At 28.8% G+C, this 6,000-nt stretch overlaps 1 protein-coding gene across 2 annotated transcripts in view; it reads right to left on the bottom strand.

Moving 5' to 3' along the window:
* The window catches only part of Myo10A (unconventional myosin 10A), a 48,968-nt gene extending 42,968 nt beyond the window's left edge, over positions 1–6,000 (bottom strand). For both annotated transcript variants that reach the window (XM_075299949.1, XM_075299948.1), the window contains exon 1: positions 5,565–6,000. The gene's annotated coding sequence lies outside the window, so the exon portion shown is untranslated. The remainder of the gene's footprint in view (positions 1–5,564) is intronic.

The following is a 6,000-nucleotide window of genomic DNA, read 5'->3' on the forward strand; positions in this document are numbered from 1 at the left end:
TAAAATGAATCTAAGAGTTGTCTTACATCCAAGTTTGCCTAACGTATCCATCAATCATGCAGTATGACTTAATCATTTACCAGACAGACCTATAACCTTTCTTGATAAACAGGAAATACCATCATAGCAAAATAAAATCCAAAAATAATCGTACCAACGACCCATAACAATAGGCATTGCTGAAACCCCTCACACCAAGTTTGTCACCTAAGTCTTTTGTTTGTCAATCAATATTCACATAGGTAGTTATTAAGACATTATGTAGAGGCAGCAATTTGTTTTATTTTTTCTTTTGTGGCTTTATAGTATGCTATATGCAATATTAGGATACTTATAATTGTGAGTATACGCCAAGAAACTTTGCTCATGGGAAACATATGACGAAACAAGTAATGAAAGGTTTAAGTCTAGCATACACTTAAAGAAATTTTTTACTCCACAACACATATAAATAGTCACAAAGATAATGTAGTTTTCTGAAAATATTTGGTAAATATTTCAATGTTCAGCCATTTAATTTATAAATTTGCCACAGGAAAATATGTTAAAGCCCATTTTATTGCATGTTGATATTAACCAACATTTATATTAATAAATGTCAATTAACTTTTATGGCTAATATTAGATATATTAGATATTATTATTCGCCATGGTTGTGTTCCTCGCCCTTACGCTTAAATTCGGGACGCTGGTTCAATATATTTTTGCAATACCTTGCAAATATTTTACTCTTTAATCTTTAATACTATACTACTTCAGTAGCCAAAGGCTTCTTATAACAGAAGACTTATTTGTAAAATGTCACTTCTATGTTGCTTTCAAACTAAAGTTACAATTTCGATTGTTATTGAAGATATTTTTTCTACAAAATGTATAGAATCTTAAATTTTTATTTCAAATTGCTTTCATTTTTTCCAAAGATATACAACACAACTTTACATAGTAATCATGGACGCCAGGCTTGAAACACTTGTATGACTTGCTTTTTATCTAAGTTTACAGGGTCGAACATAACATTGGCATGTCGCACATTTTTTTTGTACCTAAAAATATTTTTTTTATGAATAGAAAGTAACATTTTAACACTTATTATTATGCACGTCACTAAATAGAAATGCAAATAATTTGCCAGTGAACATTATTTTCAGTTTTCTTTGATGGGATTTGTTACCACTATTCAGACATTTCTGTTTTTACCACATATTGTATAGCAGATATACCATATATGAGAAGTATAAGCCCGGGTTTGCATGTGTTAAAGTCTGTAACACTGAGTCAATGCATGTGTATGTATAGGTTATTGTATAATTTGCTAATAATTTCTTTTCGTTTGATCTCTTCTCGCATATAATTTCTCTTTTTGGTTGTAGTTTAAACCTTTTTCTTACACTTAAGAACATAATGCTTAAAAATCAAAACAACAAGTGTTCATAATACAAAAATGTTCTGCTTTTTTTTGTTTCTTTTAATTCCATTAAAAAAAGTATAATAAAAGAAGAAATTAAAATTCATAAAAGCAGGTCACAGAACATTGCAAGACAAGCTTGAGATGTTCATTTAAAACGGAAGACTTAGACAACAAACTTGAGAGCAATTCTGCAAAGCAAAAAAAGTCTTTGTTGGATTGGGTTTGGTGGGTTTGTTGTAACTTTAGTTTGTTTTGTTTATGTGAATTGGTGGTAGCTGGATGAATGTTTGCGGCCTATGCTTTGGTGGAGTTTCCTGTTTGTCCAAGAATTTTTGCGGTGTTGTATATGTCGGTTGGTATGTGTGCGGTAATTGTTTTGAGTTCGTTGCCAAGTTATTGATTGATTATTCTTTTGGCTTACATTGTTCGGCCGGAACCAGTTCTTTTTTTTTGTGGATTTCATGTTATTTTTTTTTCAATTTTTTTTGAAGTTTTCCATGTTATATGTGTTCCTATTTTTCTTTGTATTTTTGTTGCTGTTGTTTGATACGAGTGTGTTGTTTTTTGCGCATGCTTAACTGTTTTATTTTACGATACCGTTCTGCGTGAGGTATACACAGGTTTGGTCTGGCATTTTTGTTCTTTTTATGTCTCTTTGCCTTGGGTGAATGAGTGCATGTATGTATATATTGGTGTTAAGCCATATAAAAAGAGGTTTTTGGTTTCGAGTTGGTCTTTTGGTTGTTCTTAAAAGAATTCCATTCCATTTACAAAAACCAAGAAACGGTTATAAGCTGTAAGCTAGCTGCCAGTTAGTGTTTAATGGCAATGAAATGTATCTTTACAAGTTTACACATAGTCATGCATTTTAGTTGAAAACCTAAGACTATCCTGTTTTTATGTTGGCTTTAGGCGCTTTTGTATTTTTTACGGATAAAGGAATTAAATTTAACGAAGCCTTGATATTTTTCATATTTCTTAACAAAAAATCTTGACCCAATTTTCTTAAAACGTATTTAGAAATCGAATAAAATAACAAAGATATCTAGTTTCATAGCATAAAAATATTTTCTAATTTTTCAAAATAACCAAACAGAAATTAAAAAAAAATAAAGTGTATTGAAATAAAGCTAAATAAATAATATAATAAAAAAATGAAATTAATTTAAGTGCATTAATTAAAACCAAAATAAAAATAACTAACTAAGCTAATTTGGTTGAATTCAATCCAACATGAATAGAGTAAATTTTGCTAAAATTAGATTTTTTTATTCTTTTTTTTAATATAGATTCATTTAATTTGGTATTATTTGCCCATCTTTAATTTAATGCACACAAATTATGTTAGCTAACTTTAATTTGATTAATATAAAAAAGTAAATTAAATTAATACATACATATATCCCGCGAATATCTAAAAAGACCTTAGGGGAATTTGAGTCATATATAGATGAGTACACTCAAAAAAAAGTGAACTCTCTATTTCATTAAAGCCAATTTAACTTTATTTTAGTTCATGGAATTATTATGTTTGGAGAAAGTTTCCTCTGCTCTAATAATTTTTTGTGTATGTTAGTTAAATTAACTAAAACCGAGGAAAAAAATATACACAAATGAAGGATAAAGATTAACTAAATTTGTGTCTTCTACAAAACAGTTCAATATTTCTTTAAATTTGTAAATTTTACTACAAGTGCGTCCATCATGAACTTCGCATGTCACTAAAGACATTCTTGGAATTTTGTACTCCAATTTTTTCCTTCTAACTACAAAATTTTCTTTAACAAGTGAAAAAACTAAATTATGTCTAATAAATTTTCTTGAATTTGTCGAAAAATATTTACTTATTTTTATGACATCGGTGTGATGCCAGCGTTTGTTATACTGTTTAGTTAAAATTTTCTAAAAATATTGAAAATTTTCTAAAATTAACCGAAAATTTTCTTCCTGGGGGGTTCACTGTTTTTTCAGTGTATTTGCGTGTCAAAACGAGTCTAGCACCACTTGTACCTAAATTCTACTTAGTTGACAATTTTATGTTTTGTCAGAGTTTATAACCCTTGCGACCTTAGCAGTTATTGTAAATGTTATTAACCCTTTTAGTACCAAATTCAACCTACTGTCGGAGACATCAATTCTTTTTTTATTTACTTGTACTAACAGTGTATAGAAAACATTTAGTAATTTTGGGGATCCTCCTCAATTGGTTAAGGAGCTACACTGAAAAATTATTGACTTAATATAAAAGATTATCCAAGCTAAATTTTGGGATACAAAATACACACATAAAAAAGAAAAATTAAAATGAAGAATTTTTTTATGAAAATAAAGTTTAAACAATGTTTTAATTACATTTAGGTCAGGAATCTTTAAAATTTGAGTCCCTCCGTTATAAAAGTTTCTTTGAAAATTTCCAGGCAGTAAAGAAAAACATTTTTTGATTCTAAGAAATAATCTTTCAGTTTTGGTTTTTTAAACTGTTTTTTAATTATGTGTGAATAGCTTTGTTAATATATCCTAAAAAGGGAATGAAAATTCCATAAATGAGATCTATATGGTAATTCTAGTCTCATAGAGCCTAGATTTAAAGCTAGAATGCTTTCTAAAACAAATTCTTTATTTTAAATATGCCGCCTCTTTGGCATGGAATCAATACCAAAATCCTTAAGGGAAGGTCAAAATCTATGAATCCAAGTAAACTTTTTTTTTGAGTGAACATGCCCTGTACAAAAAGGGAAATGAAAATTTTAAATGATTAGATTCATTCATGCTTATATTGAAGAAAATTAAATTAATCTTTAAGGGAAGGCCAAAATCTTTGAATACAAGTAAACTTTTTTTTGAGGGAACATGCCCTGTACAAAAAGGGAAATTAAAATTTTAAAGGATAAGATTCGTTCATGCTTATATTGAGAAAATTAAATTAATATTAGTTGATATGAAATGAATAAATAATTGGAGGATTCCCCGGTAAGGGTATGCGTCGCTCAATTATTTAAATCAATTCAATTTTTTTTCAATCCAATACAATTCAAATTTAGTTTAAATTGTCTTGCTTAGATTTATGTAGTTTAAATTGTCTTGTTTAATTTTAATTAATTTAATTTAATTATATATTTTTTTTAAATCGAATATAATTAAACTCGATAAATATTAATTTAGTGTTAATCTGTTTGCTTTATAACCAGTTGAAATTTGATTGATAAATTTTCTTGAGTCTTCATGGAATTCAACTATGGATATTTATAATTTTTCATGATATATACCTTGAACTCTTGTATAGTAAGTTAAATTCTATTTTATTTATATAACTTCTAATACTTGTTTACATCGTTTAGTAATCACTGTTTGTGGTTTTATTTATTTTTTTTCATTGTTTTGTTTTTTTTTTTTTGCACTTGCCAAACGAAGAAGAAGACAAACATATCATCGCCACCACCATAGTCATATACATTGCAAGCAACCTTACCTAAACACCAGGTTTTTCGCTTGCTATGACTGCATTTTTCATGTTTTTTTTTTTAATTTTTGTGACGAGTACCACCACACACCACACCTTCTAAGGCAGCCGTTGTTAAATTTAAGATGGCTGCTACTGCTTACAAAGAGGAAAATGCCAAATAAAAAACTTAGACATGCCAGTAACGAAAGGTACCATTAAAAATTCCTTAAACTGATCGGTGGTCATCAACCGCAAAGTAAATGAAATGTTAAGTAATTTCTATACAAAAAAAAATGAGCACATTCAAATTTATTATGAATATATCAACAAATGCCACGCAGTAGTTTCTTTCTCCGTTGGTATCTTAAAAGATTTTTCTCTCTTCTTTAGGTTGAGACCTACAATTCTTTTCGTTGTCTTTTCTTGGGAGAATTTCAAATTAAATATACATATTGTTTAAATAAATTCATAGTAATAATATTTTTAAATTTTACAAGCAAACTGCTGGAGAAAACAAACAAAAAATCACAGACATTCCATTGTTCACCTTAGAAGAATGACACTTGATTTTATGGAAATCTCAACATACAAGAATATATACAATTGGACAAACCGATATACCCAGACTATAGCTGTATTTATACACACACTCACAAACAGGCGCACTCACACACCTTCACACATAATAGTATTTTCTTTAAAGTAACTACACACCTTTGGGACACATACACTCCGGTAAACTTGGCTTATCTTGAATTGGTGTAGTTAACTTGTTTGCCTTTGTAGGGGTTCGAAGCGTCAGTAATTGGTCGGTGTACGGTTCGATGTTGAAGATTCGATGATAATTCTTTAAAGTTGATTGTATGGGTTCAGCAAAAATATTCTCTCGTTTCTATTGTATTTAGTTAGCTAGATATTTTATGTATGAATGTAGAGATATTTCTGTTTTGTTGTATAACAAATCTGAGTATTCTTCTTTTTTGTTTCTTTCTATATTCCTTTTTCTATTCTTCTTTTTGTTTTGTTGTTTCTTACAACACTTTGTTATTTTCTTTTTATTTTTAATTTTACACGTTGTATATGTTGTTGGTTTTAGGGTTTATGTTGATTTCCAAGCGCGCTTTATTCGAAACACCACCAATACGTTCGA

Source organism: Haematobia irritans, chromosome 3 (assembly GCF_050003625.1).
Source record: "Haematobia irritans isolate KBUSLIRL chromosome 3, ASM5000362v1, whole genome shotgun sequence".
Classification (NCBI taxonomy): Eukaryota; Metazoa; Arthropoda; class Insecta; order Diptera; family Muscidae; genus Haematobia; species Haematobia irritans.